The sequence below is a fragment of the Pseudopodoces humilis genome, chromosome 5, assembly GCF_049639895.1.
Source record: "Pseudopodoces humilis isolate 2021_Gansu_Grassland_sample_001 chromosome 5, ASM4963989v1, whole genome shotgun sequence".
Classification (NCBI taxonomy): domain Eukaryota; kingdom Metazoa; phylum Chordata; class Aves; order Passeriformes; family Paridae; genus Pseudopodoces; species Pseudopodoces humilis.
In genome coordinates this window covers 23111637-23133036 of record NC_142204.1, presented here as the reverse complement: position 1 = coordinate 23133036, position 21400 = coordinate 23111637, and the positions used below count along the sequence as shown (strand labels likewise).

Genomic DNA, 21400 nt, shown 5'->3' with positions numbered 1-21400 from the left:
TCTGGATCTCTTTCCCCTTTCCCTAAGATTATTTCTGTCTAATTGCTTTAATCTGTGTTTTCATGCACCCACTAGAAAATCAAAGCATGCTCCCATGAGGATGCGGGTGAGAGTGAATAAAGCTGACGACTCATTAAGTGCAGCAGAGAGAGGAAACTGCATCTAAATCACCACTACATTAACGAGGTAAAATAAAAAATCAAACTGAATAACATAAAAAGGAGGATAAAAAAAAAAACCAACAACAACAAACCTCACAACAAAACAACCCAAGACATATTTTATTATTAATTAAGAGCATACTGAATATAAAACTGTGTGTTGTTAAAACAAGGTTCCTCCATTGTTGAAGGAGAACAAAAGGTCTGGCAATTTTAATTCTCCAAATCTGGAGGTGTTCTGTGGAGGGAGCAGAATGCAGCCCTGCTAGGGACAGAATAAAGTTCATTGAGCAAAGGTTGGAAGACCCGGATAGGAAAGGCATCAGTCCAATACAGCAGTTTAATGGCAGTGCCACAATTATCCTCAGTTTGAGTGAGAGCTGGATTGGACTCCAGGGAGAAAGGTAGTGACTGGCTGACTGCCTTGATGGGGAGGTTTGGCAAATCCCTCAAGAGTTGATGAAGTCTAGTTGCTGTCCTAAGGCCAGATCAGCTTCACCTCTCCCTTCCAAGTGACTTTCTGTCTTACTATCAATGTTGATCAGATACAGACCCTGCCAACTAGCTCCAGTCACCTACAAACAGGTCACTTATTTCCCTCTAAGTGAGAAGTCAGGCAAACAAGATACTTTAAAAAAGATTCTGGCTGCATATATAGTTTATTAGCATATGCTCTAGTCTCCTGAGAAGACCAAGGTAGTGCTGTCCTCTGGTCTCCTGTTGCAGGGGGGACTCACTGTGCTGTTTGCTAGTTGCCTAGCTCAAAGTCATTCCCACCCATCGCAGTGCAGAGAGGCTGATTTGTGCCCCAGATGTGACAGAAGAACTTTGTCACCAAGCTGTGCACAGCACTGTTTCCTTCCAGCACTGCTGAGCAGCCCAGACGGGGCACTGTACTGCTGCAGCCACTCTCTTCTGGGACCTGGAGCTCTGCACTTTGTGGCACACATGGGGCTGGTGATCCAGCTGCCCAAGACATGAGCGACTACAATAAAAAAAGAAAGGAGGATCAGCTGCTTTCAGTCCTTGAGTTCAAGAAGAGCCTAATCTAATTAAGTGGAGACCACTATCAAATTACCAGCTCTCTTTTAACGTAGCCATTTTAAGTGGTTTGGTGTATTTATAGCAGGCGAGTTAGGGAGGGCTTTTCTCCCTTGAGGTTGTACTTGTGTGTGAGGAAGAGATGTATAACGTTAGGACTTCTGCTTGGAATTACTTCTCATCCCAAACCCTAAAAAACGTTTTGCTCAAGTTTTAAGACACCAGAAACTGATCCCAGATAGTCTCTTCCTATGCCTATGATTGGCATGTCTGTCTGGCCTGTTCCTGAATCTTGCTGCAAGCCAGCAGCCCAGAAGTTTCCTTTGAGGATTAAGCTTTCCTTAAAGCAAATCCTCGTGCATCTATCTTGGGTCAGTCGACAGCCTTGAAAGGGCAAGAGGAGGGGCAGGCTTGCTATGGTCAGAAGTCAGCAGCCTTTTCCTGCTGAACTTGGACAGGAGTGGCATGGACCTGTCACTAGTCATTAGAGAGTGAGTGGAGAGGCTCTCGGCCCCACAGCCCCTCGCACTGCTGGTTGATGGAGTGCCCCCAGTTTGTCTTCCCCTGATTAGTGTCTCTGGCAGCCTGCAGCCCTCTCCCTGTAATTCCATCTCTGGGGGAGCTCCTGTGTGGCAGGATCTGTGTCAGATGATCCCTCAGGCTCAGAGGAGGGAGGAGATGGGAAATGCTCGTTAGGAGTTGTTTCCATGCATAACAACAGTAATAATCCTTAGCCTTTTATCTAAAGCTTTTACAAATGTTAATTCATTAACCTCTTTCAATCACCCTCTGAGGTGAGGATTGTTATCCACGGGATTGGACAGATGGGAGAAGCCGAGATGTGGAGTGCCCAGCCTGAGGCTGTGGGACAAGTCAGTCAGTGCCACCGGGTCCTCCTTTGCCCTCCAAAAACTTGTCTCTCCTCTCACGATGAGGGGTGGGCTGGCTTCTACAGGTCACCCTGTCTCTGACAAGAGAAAAGCTGGCTGGCAATGTTTGCTGTTTGTCCCTCTGGCTGCAGAAGAGCTTTTCAGGAGGAGCTGGCACACTGAGCCTTGTGCCTGTGTGTCACCGCAGGTTGTCACCAAGGGAGGGCTTGACCTGCACCACCTCTAGGCCATGACACTGCCCTTCCCGCAGGTGCTGAGGCCCCCAGTGTGTTCTGTGTCTCTCAGGTCACCTATATTATTGCTTGTAAGCAGAGAGGAAAAAGGAAGGAGGGGAGAGAGAAACATAGAGAAAGGGAACAAATCAGACGATTTAGAAGTAAGAGGACTTTTTGTCTCCTTCACCATCCCCATCTGCCTTCCAACTGGGATTTCTTCTACTCTTAATGATGTGTCTCATTCTTGATGTGAAAGATTAAAACCCAAGAGATTAAAAGATGACACAAAGTGGATGAGATGGACTTTGCTGCTTCCCTCCCTCTTGCTGGGACAGACCACTGGGAAGCCTCTCCTGCTTTTCCTGTCTTGATTCCCCTCCCTTCCCCTCCCACACCTTGATCTTTGCAGATCTAAAGGCCCTTGCCTTTTGACAGTTTGAGCTGTGCTGGCCACCTTCAAGGCCACTCTCTGACGCTTGTGCAGGGGCCGGTGGAGAGAAAGGATATGTGTGAGCTTAGGGGAGCCCAATGACACAGTGCTTTAGTTGTCTGTCTTCAGACATTTGTTCTCTGAGGAACACTCCTTCCCTACACTGTCTGTAGTGCTGGAGGGCTCTGGGATAAGGCAGAAGAAAGCTCCAAGGTGTCCTCAACCCATTGCAATGGAAGTTCTATCCATGGTGATGTGAAGCCCCCTCAGGAAGTGAGCATGTGGGAAGAAGGCTGGAGCAGACCAAACTGGTGCTGGGTTCCTTTGGCTACTCCTCCTCTTGCAGAGCAGGTGTCAGCAGAGGTGAGATCTTCTGTTCTGACAACAACATTTTTTCAGAAGCAAGTCTGATAGAGCAGATATTTGCTCTTATTCACTCCTGAGGTGTTGGGGGTGTGGAGAGGACCATTTGTTGCACTTGGGTTGGTCCCTCTGTTCTCTGCTCTTCTGTCTCCAGACTGTTTCAACAGTCTGGCTTGAACTGTCCCACTGTAGTTCCGGATCAGAGCTGGAAAAACCCAACATCTTTCTGCCCTTTGATTTTGTTTCTCCATCCTTTCTTGAGTTCACTGTTGCTCTTCTTGACAGCACAAGAACCAAGAGAGTTAGAAGTGGCTTTCCCTGGACAATGTCTACAATATCCACAGCCAGGAGAGGGAAGAAGGTTAATTCTGTGCCTGGAGGTGCTACCTCATTCCAGGAGAACCTTGTATCTGTGGCATGCTCTGAGACCTCCTGGAGACAGCAGGGTACAGCCCTTGCCCCCTCCTCTACCTCCACAGCTATAAGAGGAGAACCTGGACTCACTTCCACGCTGGAGTCTGTAAGGAGGTTAGTGTCCAGTGCACTCATGGATTGAATGCATTGTTAATTGCAAACGTGCTGCCCCTTGTATTGAAAACTGGGCCCCCCTCCATTTGGCAAGGATGGCAGCATTGTCACAGCAGAGCAGGAACCGTTCATGCTGTGCAGTGCCTACGCAGTCCTTGCCGGCTCCCACAGCCACTGCAACATGCATCTACCCATGTAGAAGGAGCCTCCTCATGTCTTTATTCCTGACAGATGTCAGTTCCTGGAAAACGATCCCTTCCCTCCCTCCTGCTGGAGTCCCAAAGCCAGGCTGGGAGGCTGGGAGCACACGGGCAGGGAAGGAAATCTGCCAACTTCGTGTTTCTCCCCGTCGCTCCCTCTTTAGCTGCCTGTGAGCGAGGTTGCAGTAAAATAATGAAATAAAAGCCAAGGACCAGAGAAAGCTGATTCATCCACAGCCCAGGGCCAGCGGCCGGCTCCAAGCAGAGCTGTAAAATCAATCTGTCACTGCTCACCGCAGTATAGATCAGTGGAGAGATTCTGACTGCAACGAGGGCAGAGCCCAGCCTTCTCCCTCGGCCTGTTTTCCCCATCCGTGGGACCCGGCTGTGCCCTAGCGGGAGACGGGCCGGGGAAGAGGTGGAGAGGGAGAGGGAGAAGGGCTGATTGGCCGGCTCCGTGAGCTGGAATCGCTGCCAGCGAGGCTCCCTTCCCTGGCAGCACCCACCGCAGGTAGAGGCAGGCTGCGTGGCTGCCCTCCCTGCCGGCTCTGCCCTCCTCCCGGGCAGAAGCGGCACAAGGTGATGGGTGAGACGGGGATGGCTGGCTGCACTCCCCGCCCCTACTCCTTACATGGAGTGCAGGTACCATCCCCACTGAACTGACAATCCCCAGGCGGGCCACAGGGGGTTAAAATATCAGTTTAATCATCACTTTTGTGATTCCCAGATTCTGGGCTATTCTAGGACTTAACAGCTCCCTGGCATAAGTTGGAAAAACACTAGGGAATTGCTCTAATAAGGTCAGCTCCCTTGTTCACCCCTAACAGCATCTCCAGTCTTAGAGGATCTGGCAGCCCAAAAGAGCAGGAGCTGAGCAGAAAGGCATAAACCAAAGTGTTTTTTGGGGCTGTTTTCATCCCCATTAAGGGGGCAGACAGGTCAGGCCTGACTGTAGGTAGTGGTCTCAAAGACACTGGCACAAAATAATTAAAAGGTGATTCTTTTCGGTATTGCTGGACATAGGGAATGAGGCACCTCTGCAGCTGGCTTAAAGTATCTATGACGTCCTTAGGAGTTTTTTTTTTCCTCTCAGTGATTTTTTTTTTTTTTTTTCTTGTGTGTGTGTGAAGTAAAAAACAACAGAGTCTCTCCAGGGCTTTTGGCAAGGTCAGAGCCTCTGCAAAATAAACATGGGGGTGAGCTTCTGTACCCTCTAGATTATCTGTAATGGGACAAATAGGCATGGAGGGACTGGCTTTGAATCAGATTGAGGACCCAAATGTCACACACTGCTGGAAATGTGGTACTTGCTTCTGCTTGTCTCTTGGGGCATTTCTGTTCTGCTGGAGTTAAGTGCTGTTCCTGGGTCAGTGGGAATATGAGCAAATACCATTGGACCCCCAGAGGTCCTGCTAGTACAAGGATCCTGCCCCAGCACTTCTGAGTCCTGAAGAGATGTGTGCCAGCAGGAGAGCCTCTGGGAGACTCATCACAAACTGACTGCAAGATGATCCTGGAGGAGCTCAAGCAGGAACAAATCCTGCATTAATTTGGAGTTGGAAACCTTTTCTCCTACTTCAACACCCTCTAAAATTAGATACTGTCTGTCCTTGGAGGAAGTAGAGAGAGATGGAAGCAAGTCTCTGTTCCTTTAGCTTTTAGTTTCAAAAGAGCTTGGAGGAAACACCCCACAGTCATAACACTCCAAAGTGATAAAGGCGAGGAAACTTGAGCCTGTAGTTGCCAAGACAAGTTTCCTTCTCTGATTCTGGGAGGTGTGAGTAGTTTTGGCACTTAATCCACTGGGAACAGATGTCTACAGATGGTCCAGGGAACATCCAGAAGTGTCCTCAGAGCTGCATGCCTGTCTTCCTGAGGAGTGTGTGTGTCTTTGTGTGTATTTTTGTGTCTGGGTGATCTTTCCCACTTGGGTTTGCAGGTTTGGAGTACAAGAGGGCACAACAAGCTTCCTATGTGTAATTTTCAAAAGGATTGATGACTTGTGTGTTTGTGCCTAGTGGGCCAGTTTGTTTCTCCATGCCATCCAGCTGGTTGTGTGTGATCCTGGGCCTCCTTCTGTAGATGGGTCCTTTGTGCTTGCCTGTGTTTTGTGTTTCTCTTAGGGCTATTTATTGTTTGCCTCCCCATGTAGAGGTTTATTGGTTTGGTGCTCTGTCCATGGGGCTCTTGTAGAGCATGTGAGGTCATTTGGGGCAGTCCTCTGCTTGCTGGGGTTGTACTTACATGAGATAATCATGCATGACCTCTCATGCAGGGGGGTCAAAGGAGCTCACCTTCCCTCTATAATGCTGCAGGCGTGAGACAGATGGGGAAATTCCATTGCTCTGTGCTCATATAACTAGGAGGATGGAGAGGTGGGGCACAGGTGAGCTACTTTAGATGAATGGGTGTCACAAAGAACAGGAATAGAATAGAATAGAATAGAATAGAATAGAATAGAATAGAATAGAATAGAATAGAATAGAATAGAATAGCCTGAATTGGAAGAGATACACAAGAAACATGGAGTCCAACTTCTGGTTCTGCACAAGACAACCCAAAAATCACACCATGTGCCTCACAGTATTGCTCAAATGCCTCTTGAACTCTGTCAGGCTGGTGCTGTGACCACTTCCCTGGGGACTCTGTTCAAATGTCAACCACCCTCTGGGTGAAAAATCTTTTCCTAATATCCTAAGCCTCCCCTGATGCAGTCTCATGCCATTAATATAATGCACTCAATAACAGTGTTGCTTGCAGTGGTGCGTGTGTGTCAGCCTAATTCCTCTTCAGTTTCTGGACTGCATGAAGAAAGTTACTGGTTTCCCATCAGAGGTTATACCTGTTTGTATATTCTGTACCTGAGTGCATGTGAGTGCTGTGGGTGGCAGCCTTAGGTGTCTGTTTACCTAGAAGCTGTTGCAGTCATGTTGGTATTTATGCTGAGGGGAAGGTCTTCACCCAGATGTTGTGTGTGTGTTATGTCTGTGTGAAGCTGGGGAACAGGAGGTGTCTGTTCAGGTGGGAGTGGAGGTTCAGGGCGCTTCCATTTGTTCTTGCAACCTCTGTGCGTGCCCGGGTGAAGAGCGTGGCCAGCTGGCCCAGGAACACGTGGGTTTGAATTGGGCCTGGGTAAATGCAGATGTTGGGGCAGGCTTTTAACTTCAACCTGGCTTCTGAGCAAGAAGCAAATAGTCTCACAGTACTCAGATGGACCTTGAGACATTTCTGAGCAAGGCTGTATGATGTGGTTGCCTGGAATAGCAGGAGGCTGGATTGTACATCCCAGGAAGCCAGCTCCCATCCAATGTCCCCAAGTTTTTTCAGCTGTTGCATGTGCGTGTGTCTCTGAGTGAGGCAGGCAGTCTTTCCACTGTTGTGGTGTGAGGGGTGCATTGTGTCCCCTAAGCTGTGGTCTTGCATGTCTGTGCAGAGATTATTTATGTCTGTCATGTGTGCTTCTGCTTTCTGTCAAGGAACTGAGGAGTAATTTCTTGAGAGTGACCCTGTGTTTGGTAATGTGCTTTCCTAGCAGGCACTGCCTGTGTGAAGTATTTGGGGGCCAAGCTGTGGCTGAGTCCCCAACACATGGATGCACATGGTGCACATGGATGCTTGTTTCTGACTGTGATCTCCATGGGTGATGGCACGTGTGGGTTTGGGGAGAGGGAGGTGGAAGGTCTTCCAGATGTCCATGAGGGTATGTGGCTCCAGAGGCTGAGGAGCTGTTGTGTTTCTGTGGTGGTGATTTGAGGAGGTGTATGATAGACAATCTCCCCAGAGCAGTGTGTTTGTGTGTGGATGAAAGGTTTCCTCCACCTCCTGCTACGTTTTTATGTATGAATTTTTTAGCAAATGCCACAGGGGCTTGTATCCAGGTGTATCCATGGCTGTTGCACATACCTGTGTCAGTAGGTGTATAGCTATTGCGTGCATCCCTGTGTGTGTGTGTTCTCAGCAGCTGTTGCTTGTAGCTGTGTGGTTCCTAGAAGCTGTTGTATTTTCATGTGGGTGACTTAATCCTGAGAAGCTGTAGCCTCTGTGTGTGTGTGTGTGATACCCCAGCAGCTGTTGTTTGTGTGTATTCCTGGGAAGCTGTTGTGTGTTGTGTGCAGCTCCTGAGCAGCTGTTGTGGGGAATTGTGTCTGTGTGTGTGTTTGTGTGTGTGTGTGTGTGTGTGTGCAGTTCCCAGCAGCTGTTGCATGCGTGTGCTCATGTCTCCGGTGGAGGCCCACCCCTTTCCGCCTGCACCGGAGCAGTGGCTGTGCAGGCGAGGAGAGCTCGCAACTGGCTCCATGGGAGAGGGTCCTTTGCCTGTCAGAGCCTTCCCAGCTGGGAGAAGCAGTGCCGCCGGCTCTGGTCCCAGAGCCCTATCAGCCGAGCCTGTGGCGAATTAATCACTTGCGTTTTAAATGCCAATACAGCCCTTTCTGCCTTCTTCCCCCAGTGATGCGGATGCGGCGAAGGCAGCAAATCCTCCGGCTGTGCGTGCCCTCCCTGGACTGCTGCTCCATCCCCGCCTGCCGTGGCCGCGCGTGTGCATGGCTGGGAGCGCTGCCTAGGTGCGGCCGGGAATGAGACAGCTGCGGGGCGAGCATCGCTCCAGCTCCAAGGGGTGACACAAGTGGGGGATACCCACACACACCCCCCCACCGCCCCCCGAACACATCTGCAGGGCTGCAAGTTGCTTGAGGACCGGGGTATTTTGTGCCTCCACTTCGTCTCTGTCATGCCCCGTATGGAAGCTGGGAGCAGTCGCCCCTCCAGAAGCAGGTACGTGTTTGTGGTGTGTGTGTGTGTTTGTGGTGTGTGTGTGTTTGTGGTGTGTGTGTGTGTGTTTGTGGTGTGTGTGTGTGTGTGACACGTTTTTGTGTGCAGTCCTTGTGCTGCTGCCTCGCGTGTCCTCGGCTCCCGGCTGCCGTCCGTGTTGCCTCTCGGAGAAGCAGCTGAGATTGGAAAAGGGGGAGAAGGGCAGGATGCATGGATTGCCCTTTTCCTCCAGCTTGTGCACGCACTCCCTGGGGGCTGGATGCCTCTGATCTGAGGATGAAGGCGAGGGGTGAGTGCAAAGGAGATGGGGAAGTGGCCCAGGGTGTGTGTGTGTGTGGGGAGGGGGGGAGATTATGCTTATATAGGGTGATGGGAGGGAGGGAGAGAGGCTTGGAGACGGGCGTGTGTGTGTGTGTGTGTGTGTGTGTGTGTGTGTGTGTGTGTGCTCTGCTTAGGACTGGGATCATGAATAGGTTCAGGGCTTGCTGCACACAGCTGGGTTTGACCCGCCTGCATCTATTCAGACCTTGCAAGAGGAGGCGATATATGTACATGTACATGTATATATCTGTATATATGTGTGTGCTCATGTGTGTAGCCGTGTATAGGTGTAGCTATAGGTGTATGTGTGTACCCCCACACATGCATGCATGTGCAGACAGGCAGACCTCTCCGGGTATTGCCTGCAGTTATGGGACAGAGAAGGACTCAGTCTCATCCCTCAGCCCCCTGCTCCCTGTCTCTCTGCAAACTTTGTCGGGGAGCCCCTGCGGACAGTGGTTTGTCCGTGTCTGTGTGTCTGTCCGTCGTGCGGTGTGTGAATATTCGCCTGGTTTGCATGCAGAGTAAATCTCTCCTCTGCTCTTACACCGCTCTGCTGGGAGACTGGCTGGCTGCAGAAAAGTCATTGCGTGGTGTCTGTCGGGTGTGTGAATGTGTCTGTGGTGGTGGTGGGAGCCGGGTATTCATGTAGGGGCCCAGGACAGCTACTCCAATGCATATGTAAGTGTGTATGTATTGCCTGCAGGGTGTCTGCATGCCCGTTTATTCCACCAGAGAAAGCATGCCCACATTTTTATGCATAAGGATCTTCCTGCTTTGGGGCATGGGATGGGGGGGGAGGAGAAGCTGAATGAATGAATGGGAGCAAAAGGAGGGGGAAGGAGGAGGGGTGGGGGTTGGGGAGAGAGACGAACAGGCGCATCCTATTCTCATCCCAGGACAGGCAGGAGTGCACAGCTGCCTCTGTTCCCATTCCAGAGCTTGGATCTGGCTGGGGAAAGGCAGCATAAATCAGCTAATACTGCAGGAGGCAGCACATTCGGCAGCTGCTGTGCGTAATTGTGACAATATTGTGACACGTAATGCCCTCTCGCGTGTGTGCGCTGGTGTGCCCCACCATGCAACACACGGCTGCGTGTCCCACGCCTGAGTGTGCACAGAGCTGTGCACAAACACCAGAGAGCCTCTCCAGCGCCCAGGGAAGGGGGTGTCGGTGATGGGGACGGAGAGCATCGCTCCTGTGCTGCGGGCAAACACGTCTGGCACAGCCCGCGGAGCTGTGGCACCCACTCTGGGCTCACACGGGCACGGTGGGTGCAAGCAAAAGGGGTGCACATGTGCAGGCCAGACTTGGGAACTGCTGCCCTTCCCTGCCCCTAAAGGCTGCAGAGCAGGACCCTTCTCCCTGCTCGGGAGGTACAGAGCTATAAAGCAAGCTGTGGAGCAGGGAGAGGATTGCTGACATTGGAGGTGGGGGGGTAAAGATTATGGAGGGAGTGGGGTGGGCCATGCCACTGGAGGGGGCCTGGGGAGCCTGGCTGCATTGCACGCTGCGAGCCAAGGAATTTGTCATGCACGGAGAGGTGGGAGCGAGTGGGAGTGTGTGTAATGTGGGGGAGCTGGGCTGGAGGGGGAGAAAGGAGGCTGTGCTGGGGTACGAGGGAATTTCTGGTGAGCCCTACCTCCCCACACCCCCCTTCCGGGTCCCCACTCATCCCGTCACTCCTGGGTCCCAAGAAGCGCAGCCTGACAGCATCGCTAATGTAATATTCAAGGAAAGCTTCATTTGCATGGAACATGCATTATTAATACATTTAAATACAGCCCCCCTCTCGCCTCCCCGCTCTGTGCAGACCGTACCAGCAGCAGTGAGGAAGCTGCAGGGAGTGGAAGGGTGCCGATGCAGTGCCAGGGGTGAGGAGCAGACACTTTAATCCCACTGATTTCCCCAACCTACCAACCTTGCCCCCACCCCCAACCCCTTCCCCATCTGCCACCCTCCTCACGCCATTATTTTCCTTGGGGGGTGATTGGCTTTCAGGGCACCCAACCCGCAAGCATGCAGATTTGTCAGCATGAAGCAAACTGCCTTCGTTGCTTTTCCCCCATTGAAAACTATGACACCAAGGGAAGAACTGTGGATGCATGGCCTTTCCCGCTCTTCCCCCAGCTCCAGGCAAAGTGGGTATTTGGGAATATGCTGTCTGATCTGCCGCACTGGTGCAAAGCTACGCTGTGGAGCAGAAGCCACTTGGAGGGTAGAGAGGGCATTTGGGAAAGGGGGGCATACGGAGGTGTAGGTTTTGCTGGGGGGCAGCTTGCAAATCGGAAAGGTAAAAATCGCAGGGAAGGCAGAAGGGAGGCAAACATAGCTGCGATGATGTCTGTGATGTTTGCTCTTACCTGGGTCATGTCAGAAGCCAGATGCAGCTCCAGGCAGAGTGCAGCTGCCTCACCTGACCCTGCTGAAGAGTGGTGAAAAGCTCTGCCCACCTGGGAAAAAAGCTACTGGTCATATCAGGGCCTGTTGAAACCTCCCAGTGCTCTTATCAGCTGTGTCAGAAAATATCAGCACGTTTGCTGAGGGAGAGAGACCTGGCTGCTCTCACCTTCATCCTAAATACTGAGGGCTTTTCCCCCTTGGTCCCTGTAAATATGGACCTGGGCTAAGCTGTTTCTTTTATTAGTGTGAGGGAGGGCAGAGGACATGCAGGGAACACCTCTGTCCTCACACCCTTGTGAGCTCATGAGGGCCGCCTTGCTCTTGTAAAGGGATGTGATGTCCCAAAAAACACTTGCAGCCCTTGCCCATGCCTGTGCACCAGAGCAGGACAGAAGCAGCTTAGGTGCAGAGCACGTGTCTTCCAGGAAAACATCCCCTTTTCTGGGAACAGATGTGGTTGTGCTTTTCTCCTTCATGGAGGAGCAGAGCTGTCCTGAACAGTGAGGGATCCCAGGCTGCTGGCAGCTGTGGAGTTTGCCTGGCAGCTCTGCAGGTCCTGCTGGTGAGGATTTCCCAGACTGGACTTACAGCAAGTGCTTGAGCAGCTGTAAAGGAGCAGAGCTCTGTGTCCCCCAGTGCCTTTCCATGTGGGAAGAGGGTGAGGGAAGACACGGAGTGAGCTACTGAAGGGGAGGCAAGAGGAATGCATGGGAGCCACCTCTTTTGCCAGGGCAGTGGGTCACTGAATCCCTTCTATGGTCTGGAAGGGGAGAGTGCAAAGCTCAGGGAGCAGACCAAGGGGCTGTGACCCACCTCCAGCCCTTTCTCTCTGCTGGGTCAGGATGAGTTTCTCACAGCTGTGAAACAGATGAGTGCTGTATTTAAGTCCCCAGATGAGTCAAGCTTGACACTTTGGAGGTGACAATGACTCTGGGACTGCTGTTGTGTTTGCTTCAGTGGTGAGCTGGTCTGGCAGCAGTTACAGCCTCACTTTAGCAGCGCTGCATTTGTGCTATGACTTTCCTGTGCTCCCCAGCTGGTGTTGGTTTCGTGCCTTGCTTCGCCCTGACCTCCTCTTTAAGGGTCTCCTGGGTAGCTCAGGGGTACACAGCCATTGCCTGAGATGAACTGCTTTCCTCACCAAATAATTTTCTGTCACTGAGGAGAAATGACCTCATTTTCTCAACATTCATAAGCCAAGAGGAAATCCAGTTCCAGCTGACCAGCTGAGGTACAGGAGGAGGGAAGGGCAGTTGTCACTCTTTCCACGGCATTTTAAGAGGTGGGAAACAAGCTACCAGGAGTCAGGTTGAGGTGAATGACTTGATGGGTTTTGTCCCTAGATGTTGCCACTTGCGAGGAGTCTATAGAAGTCCCCAGGCATCAGTGGTGTGGGGAGTCTCAGTGGATGCATGGTGCCCTATAGCATAGCATCAGATGCCATGGAGATAGACATGGGATCAAAACCCCACTGCCGAGTCTGTTCAGCTGGTGAAGGTGAAGCCCATTCTGTGTTGACCTGACTGCTGTGCTGGGACTGTTCTTTCCTGTCTGCAGTCACCCTGGGGAGTGCATCTCCAGCTTTTCAGCCCTTTAGCACAGAATTTCATTCCAGGTGATGCTCTGGGGAGCTGATGGTGCAGCATGAATTTCACAGAAGTGAGAAGCTGTGTCTAGGGGCCAAGAATTCATGTTCTTCTCTATACATTGATGCTCACAAAATGTTAATAATGTCTGGTTTTGGTAAGTTGTAGGGGAAAGACTGTTGGCAAGAAACTGTGTGTGCTTTTGACTCCTTTGGATCTCTGATGGCAGAGTGATGGAGCAAATACATCCCTGTGAGGAAGGACCACCTGTAACATGACTCAGGGAGGGGGACACAGAGTAGGAGGAAGGATCCCTAGCTTTGCCACAACTGCCCTGTAAAGAGTCCCTTTCTTTCTCTCTGTGGTCCTCATCTTTCACCTCACTTCTGAATAGCTTTGTATTTGTATTGTATTGTATTTGCTAGTGTAATCACTATGGAAGGGTCTGTAGATATGAAGACTGTCTCAGTACGATGCATGTGCTACCAGGTGCCTTAAGGCAAGGTGTCATATGTTTGTCTTCATTCTTTCCATGGCTCATGGGCTCTATCTGCAGACCAGATGGGTCAGAGCTGCCTGTGTATTTTTAGGCTACTATAAGGGCTCCATGAGCTGCTATCTTTCCTCTGGGAGCATTGGTTTATGCATGAGAACATGTATGTTTGTGAGCAGGGAGAGCACCATTTTCTGCTAGACTTTGTCCTGTCCTCTTGTGTGCATGCCCAAAGTCTCCATGCCCACGTGTGTCATTCCTGCCTCGTGGTATTATCCCTGTACGTGTTCCTGTGTGCACTCCTGTGTGATGCAGGTCACCAGGGGTTTGTTTGTGCAGCGAACACGTGTGTGTTTATGTGTGTGTGTGTATATGCACCTTTTCCATAGCCAGGACTTGATGTCTTTTCTCAAGGTGTGTGAGTACATAAGGGTTTGTAGTCGTGTCCCTTGTTCAGCTGCAGGACATCTGTCCCCACCTGTCCATGTGTCGTCTTCTCCCCACCTCTCATGAACCTTCTGCTTCCTCTCCCTGGGGAGACAGACTTGAGTTGTGTTACCTGGTGCCACATGTCTGAAGTGAGACTGCTTTCCTGACATCCAGAAACTCAGGTGCACGCAGAAACATCAAGCCTTGAAGCGCTAGGGAGACTGAATTCATGTGATTTCCAAGGCCTTAGTAAGATCAGTCTGGAAAACCTAGCATGCAAACTTGGGTGATGTGCTAGCTGAAGGAGGGTGATAAATTGGAGGGAATTCAGAGAAGAGCAATAAAAATTATGAAAGGGCTGAAGGTACTTATTTATGAGGAGAGATTGAAAGGACAAAATACATAGAGTTTGACTAAATGTTCACATGTAAAAGTCTGTGTGTATTGAGAACTGTAAACACCAAGGAAAGGAGGAGATCGTTTAAAGTGGCAAAAATTGGGCAAAGTCAGAGGCATGGATGAAGCTGAGCAAAGAGGAGAATATTTGTCTATTGAGGATACATGAAAGCTTGTTGTGAGTGCTCAAACCACCTATGAAATAGTGTGGCAGGTTCATGGAGATGCAACTGCTGGCAGCAAGGAAACATGGTGGTGGGAAGGGGTGGGGGGAACAGGCTGCACTTGGCCAGTGGTGGAAGTGGAGTGAGCTGCAAGGCCTCCTCTTTATATGCAGCATTGCCAGGGAAATTCTGAGAGATGTTTGATTGTAATTCACCTTTTATTGATTCCCTGTCTCATGGCTGGAAAGAACCCACAGACACTGCTGTTGAGGGAGCAGAGAGGTGATACAGGAGGAATAAGTAAACAGAGTCTGATGGAGGTGGAGGACATTCCCTCCACCCTCTCTGGCTGGAAAGGTAGTCTAGGAAGCAACCCTGTAGAAAGAGCCTGTAAATGAAAAGGGGCTTTTCCCCATCTTTCTAGGACAGTACAAACTGAACCTCCCAAAGCAAGGGGTTGATAGTGGGGTCAGGAGGATCAGACTTCCCTCCTCTGAATTCCTAGTCACAGATGGCCCAGAATTGGGACAACAAGGTCAGAAGGATTAATACCCCTCCTTTTTTTTTTCCTCATTGCAGTCATAGGCCAGGAAAATTGAGTGAGATCATAATAAAAGGATTAGTGTGGAGAGCCTGCCGTGAATAGTGTGATAGACAGGTCAGGGAAATGGAAGGGAATTCAAGGGGGTTGGACCTGTTACAGATGGTCTGTTTAAAGGGTTCTGTTGTTTATCAACAGGGAAAGGGGATTTGGTCTTAGAAAAGTCTGGAAATAGGCACTGAGGGAGCTAGGGCTCAAGCAGAGATGTTATTCCCAGCAAGGATCTGTACTGGAATGACTGGTTTAAATGACACCTGACCTCCTTACAGCTTTTGGTCAGGGAAGAAAAAAAAAACCTTTAGTGGAATGAGCTCTGTTGTTTGCTGTCTTGTCCATCCATCTCCAAAATGATACTGTTACTCAGAGCTACTCTTTCCCATGACTTCTGTGTCAGCCTGGCTATGGAAAGCCATAGGAATACAAAAAGGACCATACCAAGGCAGGTCTGTGGTCCTTCCAGTGGAGTATCTCCAGCTGTAGCTGAAAGAGGGACTAGCATACAGGCAGGACAACTGTGGAGCAGCACTTCCTCTGAACACCTTTTCAGCCTCCAGTGATACATATTTGAGGGACCCAGTGCTGGAAGATCTGCTGTGCACTTTATAGTTCTTGGTGGATTTGTTTCTTCTCTGAATTTGTCCCGCCAATTTTTGAGGTCAGGTAAAGTTTTAGCATCCTCAGAACCTCACAGTAGGAAGTTGTGCAGCATAAGCATGCAGTTTGTCTTGAACCTGTGACTTTCTGGTTTAATTTCCTGACCCTTTTTGATTTTTGAGTGGGAAGAGACTGTTAACACCTCTTTCCTCTGCCCTTCCTCTGTCATCTGTGGTTTTATAGACCTGTCTCATTTTATGGTCTCTGCTGTCTCTTTTCCAGTATCCCTTCACCTTTCATCTCTTTGCATCTATCAGCTGCCTTCTTCTTGGCTACAGTGGTGGAGCTTTTAGCAACAGGACATGGGGCATTGCTGGGTGGGAAGTGACATCACAGCAATGAGCTGCACCAGGTCCCACTCCGGTGAAAATGTTTGAGTCAGCTACAGTGCCCACACATCCCTGCATGGTACAGGAGGAGCTGAAGAAGGTGGGCAAAAATTCTGAAACCAGCTGAAGGTGCCCTTGGTCGTCAAGACAGAACTGGGTAGGCTCTGATGAGGCTTGAAACATAGGAAGGGGATCTCCCATGATCTTCCCAGGCACAGAAGCAAGGCTGACAGGTTGGTAGTTCCTAGGGTTCTCCTTTCTACCCCTTTTATAGATGGGTACAGTGCTTCCCTTCTCCCAGTCACCTCGAACTTCATTTTACCTCCATGACTTCTTTAATATCATGGAGACTGGCTTGGCAACTACATTGGACAATTCCCTCAAGATTCTGGGATGCATCTTGTCAGGGCCCATAGACTTATTTATGTATGTTCAGGTTCCCCAGGTGCTCATGAACCTGAACTCAGAGAGGGAAGCACTTTGCTCTCCAAGTCCTGCTGTCCATCCACTCAAGAGATGTGGGAAGAAATGTTGCCATTGAAGACTGAGGCAAAAAAGGTTGCTGAGTACTTTAGCCTTCTCCTCATCCATTGTTATCTGTTTTCCAGCATTTTTTTATGAGAGGTGTACACCTTCTTTAAGCTTCCTTTTCTGGTTAACATACCTGTAAAAGAAGAATGAAAGTGAAACATCAGCCATCTTACAGAACAGGTTCAGCGGGAGGAAACAGGCTCATGCCTGGGACTGCACTTGTGGGGTGCAGCAAATGCTGGAGGGTACAGGGAAAGAAGAAGGTGCCTTCACTAGTCCTTATGACATTATGACATTTCCTGCAGAGGAAAGTTGTTCTGAGTAACCTTTGAGTCAAGGGCTGTAGGGGACTGAGGTGGGTGGTGGGAAGTCTGTTTAGATGCTGTCAGATGTGATGTGGGCCAGGACAAGCAGCAGGGAGAGTGAGAGACAACACTGTCAGGAAGGGAAGGAGATGAGCTGAGAGGTCTGGTGTGAAGGAAGGGTCAAGGGGTGGAGGAAGAAAGGTCCGAACAATGTCTTAAAGAGAGATAGTGATGACAATCTCTTTAGCAGGCTTCTGTGCCTTGGGATTTCAGTCAGGTACCCCACTGGATGTTTCTGACAGGGCAAGGAGCTCCTCTCCAGTCCCAGCACCCTGTCCCCAGCCTGATCACACTGCAGAGAGTGCAGCTGCCTCGTTCTTCCTTACAGATCAATAAAGGTGGTGGGACATGTTGTATAACATCATGAATGTACAAAGCTTTTCTACCAACAGTCAAGCACAGAGATGGCAAGGGAGAAGTTATTGCTTTCTTCCTTCCCTCTCACTTTCTGTCCTTTGTTTTGTTTTGTCTCCTCCCCCATGCTGGTTGTAACCTTTCTCCCTTCCCTGTGACTGCTCACCTAGCACTAGCTGCATCCTGTGTCTCTGTTTGTTTCCCTTTAATCCATGCAGTGGATCAGTGACAGACCCCCACTGTAATTTTTTAAATCAAAGCCCTTTATCTTGAATTGAGCAAGGTCAGGGGAAGCTTCTTAAGGCATCTTTGTATTTTTCTATCTCTGCCTCAGAGCAACTTAAAGGATGGCTCAACAGGATTAGTAGAAAGCGCAAGATTCGACAAATGGATTTGGCAGGGGCTGGCTGGTGGGCCTAGGGGAGTGGGAACTTGCTGTGCTGGAAAGTGGAAGAGCTGGGCTTGGCTCAGGGCCTCTGATGTTGTCTGCTGCACCTCTGGGCATGCAAAGGCAGCTGGGCTGATGCTGAGTGCAGCCCTGGGAGACAGCAGCCCAGCCTGAGGCACTGCTCCTTGCTAAGCAAGGCTACTTAGCACTGGCCGAGTGCTGCAGGGCCGAGGCACGGGGATATCACTCTGTGCTTCAGGGAACATTGCTCTCAGTGCAAGCCCTTCTGCAAAGCCTGGAGGGACACACTGAGCACAATGGAGCCATGCTGGAACGGGGACAAGCCAGGAAGCCATTCCCTGCAGTTGTGGATCCCTGAGACACACTTCTCTCTTTGCCCCTATACTGCTGGGTGCTGCTGGAAGGAAATTAGCAGTCCAGAGGTCCTGTCATTAGGCTCTGCTTCCTTGGCTTAGCTGCTTCTACTTCTCTCCTCCCCTGTTTTGCCTTATGATTTTGCAAGTGCCTGTATTAGAAGAAAGTGTCAGGCTTGTAATTTCTCCTGGCTGATACTCAGTGCATCCCTGACCCTTTGCTGCCCCAACCCCTTGCTGCTGCTGGCAGCACCAGTCCTCCCCTTCTCTACTCTAACCTGTGCTGGCTCTACCTGGCCTGGGAGGGGCCCCAGACTGCCCCTTCACCTGTAATGACCAAGTTGTTTCGAGCAGCCACCTGTGCAGCCAGTCGCTAGCCTGTCTGAAAAGGGACCTGTCCCTTCCCCACCACACAGTCAATCTGCACCAAGCTGGAACCCCCATCATTTATTCTCTGCTCCCACAAAGGACTGTTTCTCTCCTTCAGCTGAAGCTCCTCTGTCCTGTCCTGTATTCTCAGTGTACTGGGGTTCAGTGGTCAGAAAGGAGATTCCTGAGGAGCATTTTGCTCCTCAGAGCCCCCTCCTTACACGTGGTGTTCCAGCCCATGCGCCCATCGCATTATCCTACGTGCGTGCACACGGCAGCGTGAACTGAATGTGCAAAGGAATAGAAATTCACACAACCTTGGCCTTGCTTTGCCAAGCCTCCCAAAAGATGGGATGGCTGGATTAGCCAAGGACGTGGCAGCTCCTTCCTGGTGCAAGGATTTGCCTCGCAGGACTTGCCATACCGTGGTCCTCCCGTTATCAGCCCCTCATCTCCCAGGCAGACAAAGGGTCACTCCGGGATTCCATTTCCTCCCCATCATCCTCCTGCAGCAGCCTGGCCATATGCTCCAGGGTTTGTCTTTGGTCTGGGGCACCCCAGCCCCTCACGGTGCTGCTCGTGGGGGAAGCTCACACTGTCTCTGCACAGAAGAGGATTTGCATGCATGGTGGGGGAGAGGCAGCCTGGACTGTTTATTCTTAATGCTCCATATTATCTCCATTAATAATGCCACCTCTGCCTCACATGCTAATTAAGGCTCAAGATTGTTAATGTAATAGGGAATTTGGGCAGAGACCACACAAGACTGGCTGGATTAAGTTAACCTTATGGACTGTTAATGGATCTCCTGGAGGGGCATTTCAGCCTAATGAGAATCCAGTTTGAATGGTAATCAGGGGCTCACTCTCTGTGTGCCTGGTGGGCCTGGAAAGCTGGCAGGGCTGCAGGGCAGGATGTGGAAAAGGCATCGGCAGGAGCTGCTCATGAAGCTGAGCAGGGAAGAGAAGGACACAGGGCTGGAGGGAAAGACCTCAGTCTGAGGGAAGAACTGGAGTAGCAATGCTGTGGTGCTGCACAGGGGAGAGCCCCAAGCAAGCACTGATGCTGGTTCCATGCTTTTCGTATTTAAATATGACCACAGAGGGCTATTTTCCTGGTTATGATTTCCAGCAGTGAAAAAGGTCTCCCAAACTGTCTAAGCCATGAGCAGGGCTCCTCTGTAGGGAGAAAAAAATCTGGCAAATCCTGTCCTGCTTCCTGGAGACCTGCACTGTGGGTCGTGACTGCTGCTATGCAGTGGATCAGAGAGCCAGACTTTCCCAGTCTGTCATCTTGTATGGTGTGGAGAAAACATCAGAGAAGGGATCTGGTACAGAACACTTATGTGTAAAGTGAGTTCAGAAGAAAACTGGAGACAAAATGTTCAAAATGGAACTTAGAGGTGAGGCTTTGAGTGCATAGGATTTGCACTGATAGTTTGGGGATATTCCAGATTCAGGACTGCAGTTGAGACAAAACCAGATGATGCTTAAGTGTTAAGGCTTCATTTCATGGCAAAACTGTATGTTTCTGGTCCTGGGTGAAACTGGGTCTTACTAGGAGCCCATGAAGCCTTCCAGGGAAGCAGTGCATATTTTCACAAGTGCCTCCTGTGTGCTAGTTTTGTCCTCCAGAGGGAATAGGTGCAAAGTGGGATATAGGGCAAAAGCAAAGCCTGAAATGGAGGCCAGTTGTTTGCAATTGAGTTTGGGGAGTTGAATAATTTAGATGAGCCTCAGAAAAAACAAGAAGAGCTCCAGGTGGGGTGTTTGGGGGGAAGTATTGATCTGCAGAATTGGCTAAAGAACTAAAAAAATGCCTTTGGGGTTTTCTTCTTACTCAAGTCCCACTGCCCCAGGGTGTGCTCCAAGTGGACAGGCTTTGGTGCTTTGGAACCCAGCCTGGCAGTTCTCCTGGAAGTGGGATCTGGCTGGAGGTTAAGCCTTTTGATAGGAGCAATAATGGAGCAGTTAAGACATGTTCCTTTGCCTCCAGAAGTGTGAGTTTGAGCTGTGCTGACTGCAATTCCTGCATAAAATTTCTTACTCCAACCCCAGCTATGGGTGATTCTGGCTGGGTAGCTGAAAGTCAGACAGATATGGCTGCAGCTGCAGGAGCCTCTCCATATTCCCAGCTACAGGGACCGCTCTCTCCTAACTCTGTTACCTTGAGGTGCCCTCCCAGAGCTGCGTCAGCCTGAGATGGCCCATGGCTTGGATGTGAACTGAGTCTGGTTTGTAGTGTTTGGGGTTTGGGGGTGGAGGTTTGTGGGTTTGGGTGAAAATCTGTGAGTTTGTAATGCAGTTCCTGTGGGCTGGAAAGAGGAATAAGGACATAGAAAGGAAATAGGTCCAGTTGAGGTTGCCCAGTGAGTTTTTTCTTGCTCTTGATATGGGAAAATACCAGGGAGCTGCTAAGAAAGGAGTTCCCTCCCAGTGTGGTGAGTGGGAGTTGGTTCCCAGGGCAGAGCATGCTGCTGCCAGTGAGCGAGGGGAGCTGAGGGAAGGCGAGAAAGGAAAAGCGGAGTCCAGGAGACGAGGCAGTGCAGGAGCCAGACAGACTGTTCCACCCAGAGAGGGGATCCCATCCCTGCGAGCCTGGATGCTCCCAGGGGTGCTCTCCAGTACATGCACTCTCCCATAGTTTTGTGCTGCTGCACTGCACTGCTTCCCCAAGGTGCTGCAGGTGTGCAGTAACACAGCGGTGTCTCACCGAGGTAAATGCTGCCACACACACACAAGGCAGCCCACAGGGGACCCACCGCTCCCTGTGACACCTCACAAATGCGCCGGTGTTCTCAGCAAGGAACAGACTCATACCCACAGTCGCTGCTCACCCTGCACTGCAGCACTTGATGCACACATGCACATCCCAAACATCCATCCCTGGCATCCACTCCCCACTGCAGGCACATGCACAGCACCAGCACACAGGTGCTCACCAGAGGCCACGCATTCCTGCACACCCACCTACCTGCACACGTGGCCCCACATTGTCCATGTTGCCCCCTTCCAGCATTATCCCATGGGCTCACTCAGGGCAGC

General features: G+C 50.6%; 1 long non-coding RNA gene across 1 annotated transcript in view; it reads left to right on the top strand.

The window, feature by feature from the left end:
• Nucleotides 1-8175: 8175 nt before the first annotated feature.
• Nucleotides 8176-21400, top strand: part of LOC148184298 (uncharacterized) — a 49276-nt gene continuing 36051 nt past the window's right edge. The window contains exon 1 of the long non-coding RNA XR_015772446.1: nucleotides 8176-8601. This is a non-coding gene — a long non-coding RNA (uncharacterized LOC148184298). The remainder of the gene's footprint in view (nucleotides 8602-21400) is intronic.